Raw genomic sequence first — 5,231 nt, 5'->3', positions numbered from 1 at the left:
TAATTCTCATAAATAAAATCTAAATTCTTTTATTTTCTGATTGCATGATTATTCATGCAATTATTAAATTAAAAATTATAACATTTTGACTTTATAGGATATTTTAAAGGGCTATTGAATATTTCAAAGAAATTTCAGTAAATTATACGAACTTTTTTAATATATAATAATTTAAAAATCTTCAAATTTTTACTAAAAAAATTTATTAAAATTTATATTATTTATTATTTTTAACGAATTAAAAAAAAGATTCCTTTAGTTTCACAACAAAAAAAAAAATGACGAAATAAACAGCATAGCAAACACAATAATTCATTAAATGTAGCACCACAATTCCCATAATTTCCCCAGAATTCAATATGTATGGGCTAAGTAAATATTCATTCTACTAGACTTCATAAGTGCTGTGGTGAAAGCTTATAAGCCAAATAACTACGCTACCCGAGCAACTGCTTTTGTACTGTGGTCATGTTACTGGACTGCGAACCACAAGGTCCCAGGTTCTATCCCCGCGCATTCCAATCTGTTACAGTGCCAACAAATATTTGTCTTCTTCGTTTTAGAAATTTTTAAGATCAGATAGAATCGTACTTTTTATATTATGTATTTATAAAGCTCGAAATTCCACGATCTGTTACAAGGATTGACTCTGATGCTCCATATTAATATCTTAGTCATTTTTAAAAAAATAACCTGCTCTAGCGATAGATTAGATATGGTAAAATGCCGTTTATTCTCCACGATTCTTTAATTACTAAACTTCTCCTACATTTTGCACTTAAATCAGTTTTTTATGTACATTTTTATATTGTTACAAATCTTTAATACCACTTCTCTATATAATTAGTCTCTTAGCAAGGAAGAGGACTTTCCAGATATATTAACAGATGCTGGTTCAATAATATCTTGTTTTGGTGACAAACTTGGCGACCATTTGGCGATAAAAATTAAAGATTTACTAGTGAAATATGTTTATTTATATTCGAGATTTTATTTCTAGGGTTTCTAGGGAATTTTGAAGGGACAATACAATGGATTCATTCTTTAAAGTATGATATCCAAGCGTGCTCCCTAGTTACATTCTCAACGCTGTTGTACTTTTGTTTTTTACAAATAATGACGTGCTTTTGTGCTATTAATTTTCTGAATTTCTGCTTTTGTCTATGCTTCGACTTTATTTTGTTAACTATGTTTCGTATTTTCTTGAAGAATAAAGCGAACTGCACCAAAGGTGAATCATTCTAATGGTGTGTGCTGAATGACGATGTACTAAGATTCCACTGTCATAAAATATTTCTGAGATAATATTTTTAATATTTCTGAGTTACTCCATAAAATATTTCTGAAATTTAGAAGAAATTGGGCAATTTATCTATTTTTATTTTTCTGCAAGAGTGTCTTTTCTTTCTCTTGCTAATGCAAATGGAAAGCAACCATAAGTATTATGATATAAAATATTTATCTTGCTGTCACCGTACTGCGTAAAGTTTCTAGAGTACTGAAATTTACACAACTTCGAAAGCTTTATAAATATTGCTAAGTACCAATAAACACCCAAATGATAGAGAAATGCTAATGAAGACTCGGCAGATGAGCTTTGATAACAAAACAGCTTCTCGTTTTCTAGTTTCACATTTAATTTTTGAAGTAAAAATTGTTATTCCATTTGCATACCTACCATGCTGACAGGCAACCAAATTTTGATCAATATTGAAGTGTCGTGTTTGATCTCAAAGTCAATTAATCACATCTCATTCTTTGTTGCAAGACTTCACTGATTCTCTGCACATAAATGTAAGTATATACTTAGTAATATTTTGTTATTTTTTAAAATTAAACATATTGAATTGAGTACAGTTCCATTTTAGTCTACATATACAAAGAAGAATGGGATATTTTAAGCAGTGTCTTTTATTTCTTACTTTATATTTGAGTTTTTCTGAGACAATTTCGAATGATGATGCACAAGCGGGCCGAGCCTCCATGTATCAAGGGTAAGTTCATTTACATTTTATAGAAATATTATTTGTAATGATTGAAATAATGATTAATTTTTTTCTTATTAGCGGTCTCTTTTCTCCTTAAATTTTTTTTCATGCTCTATTCGATAAGTTTAGTGTAACATACAAAAAATTAACATGTTGAAACGGAATATTAAATTATAAGTATTCAATTTCTTCTTTTTAATTTCACAAATGATATGTTTTAGTAATTCCCAATCAATGACAATTTAGCAATGACAATTAAATAATGCCCATCCTTCCAACGTACTTCGTGTATTTCTTAGCTTTGAACCTGAAAATTGTGCTTACTAAAAATTCCTTATGTAAAATAGTTCATTCGTGAACAGAATGAAACTTGAAAACGCCGGCTTTTGATACATTTGTCCAAATACTTGTAGGTGAGTTCCACACGCAGAGAAAGAACCTCAAGCCACAATGAATGGATCCTTTGCAAACGATGCGGCATTGCCACAATGAATGGACCCTTTTCAAGCGATGCGGCATTGCCACAATGAATGGACCCTTTGCAAGCGATGCGGCATTGCCACAATGAATGGACCCTTTGCAAGCGATGCGGCATTGCCACAATGAATGGACCCTTTGCAAGCGATGCGGCATTGCCACAATGAATGGATCCTTTGCAAGCGATGCGGCATTGCCACAATGAATGGATCCTTTGCAAGCGATGCGGCATTGCCACAATGAATGGACCCTTTGCAAGCGATGCGGCATTGCCACAATGAATGGATCCTTTGCAAGCGATGCGGCATTGCCACAATGAATGGACCCTTTGCAAATGATATGAAATTTCTGCATTATCTCGAGCAATAGGTGGTGTACTTGCACCAGGAATTTCTTCAACTGCACGCAATGTCTTCTTTTTCAAAAGCATGTGACATGTCGTTTAAGGTTACTCGATAACATGATTACTTCTGCAGAATTTCCTGTATTTATACAGGTTACAATGAAAATTCCCGAGCATCGACTGATGTGATACATGTCTGTTTGGGTGCTGTTCAGTATAAGCCGTGTCACAGTCCTTCTTTTGCCGGCAGCTGCACCATGCAAAAGATGCTAGTCCGACATTTCAGCATTCGTAAATATAGTCTCTTCGTACACAATCTAAGCTTTAAATGCGGCACTGAATTCTAATTATAGCACTCACTGAGAATAACAGAGCATTACTGTAACTGTGGACGGTCGGAACACTGAATATTCATTGCGAAATTTTATATGTACGCGCACAATCCTAATGTTAAATATCGCTAAATAAAAAATAAAAAAAACATTTCCACCACTTTTTGACTGTCACTCTTGGCAGCGGAAACAAACTAAAACTGCCACTAAAACAAACTCCTTTTTCTGATCATTTTCTATTATTGGCAGGAACAATGAAATTATATAATATCATTTTTCATAATCAGTATAATTTTTAATCATTTAATTTTGTTTTTAGTCTTACCTATAAATTTTACTATCATATAGTTACGAAAATAAATCAGTATAATCTGAAATTTAGCTACTTACAATTTCCAATATGGATAGCTTTTATTTGAAACTGCACTTTTAAGTTATTGGTATATTGTAACCTCCATATTATAAACATCTTTATAATTTTTCAGTTTCATATTTCTCTCTTACGTATATATTTATCTATAATCATTAAATATATTATCAAAGTAATATTCTTTAAAATTTTTGTATCGGAAGATGATTATAAATTTCCATTTATATATTCTTTTATTCTATTTACAGTTATAAAGTCTTCACAGTAGCCATTTCTTCTGACAAAGATATTGAGATCCTGGAAAATATTAAAAAAAAGTACCAGGTGCAAATCATTTGATTTTTTTTAAATGTTATTTTTATTATTTGCTAAATCATATGTGCGGCTTTCAATTACCGATTCCATTTCCAAGGGAGATCTAGTCCAAAATACTTGTCCATGGTTAAAGAAATTACACGATTTAACGCACTGGTTAATAAAATTATACTAAAATATTTAACTGATTACAAATGGAGTAATTTTGACTTTTCATAATTTTCTATTGTTACATCATTAAAGTTTTAGGTAAATTTGTAAGCCTTTTTGAATTTCAAAAGAATTCTTTACTTTATATAGACTTCCACAGTTCGCTAATCATTTATTCATCCTAATAATTCGTTCGAATACACAGTACGAAAACCAGTAATAATAAAATAATTTTTACAATATTTTCTTTTATTGCTTTGAAATTATTTAAACGCACTTTGACTAAAGTTTAATATCTTGCTGAAAATTAATAAAATAAAATAAAGGAATTGAAATATTTATTGGCAACATTATGTAAAAATTCTTGAATGAATATTTTAAAATTTAGAATGAAATAATTCCAGAATTTGAAAAAATTCCAGAAGCTACGCATAAGATATTTTCGAATGTGTTATTTTATTATAACATTTATCTTGAAAAGATGAGAGGGGGGGGGGGCATATTTTTTAAACTTTATTTTATCTTAAAAAAAAGAATTTGCATTTTTCGTGACTATATACGTAAAAGCGAAAATCTTCATTACCATTAGTCCTTGTCTACGGTTGTTCCCATACATATTATTTCATTGTTTTTTTTATAAGATTCTAAAGAACTTCAATTCAGATGATAAAGAATCTATTTTTGACTTCCAGCTTGCAGAGAGGAATTTTTTCATTCCTCAGACCTAATGAATCTAAATTTTGAAATATTCATTCAAAACTTCCCACTTCTAATTATCTGATTTTATTCTTGTATTTTCTTACATTTTTATTTAGATTGATTTATTTCTTGTTTGTTCAATTGGGAATATGATTATGAATCATTTTAATTTTGATATGCTTGAATTTTCATACTTATGTTTTTCTGTGCCCTCAGTGACAACTCACTAATTTCAGAATTAAATTATCAGTTGATAAATAAATTTAAACAATTAAAAGGCCGTCACTAATGATTTTTTAAAAAAAAATAATTAGTGATAAAATTTTATCACATTTATAATAATGAATTAAAAATTAAAAAATGCAGAACATTTTTAAATGTTTAATTTTTAGTATGTTAATAATAATGTGCATTTAAAAACTGGTTTTCCTGTATTTATTACTTAATTACAAAAAAAAAGGTAACGCATGCTGTTTATAGAAATTGTAGGAGCATTTTTTCTAGGAGGGTGTAGAAGCGTGGACAGATCATTTTACAAAGGGAGATAAAGTGATTTT

This window comes from Argiope bruennichi, chromosome 3 (assembly GCF_947563725.1).
Source record: "Argiope bruennichi chromosome 3, qqArgBrue1.1, whole genome shotgun sequence".
Classification (NCBI taxonomy): Eukaryota; Metazoa; Arthropoda; class Arachnida; order Araneae; family Araneidae; genus Argiope; species Argiope bruennichi.
The sequence above is the reverse complement of the archived record's forward strand: the minus strand, read 5'-3'. Positions refer to the sequence as shown.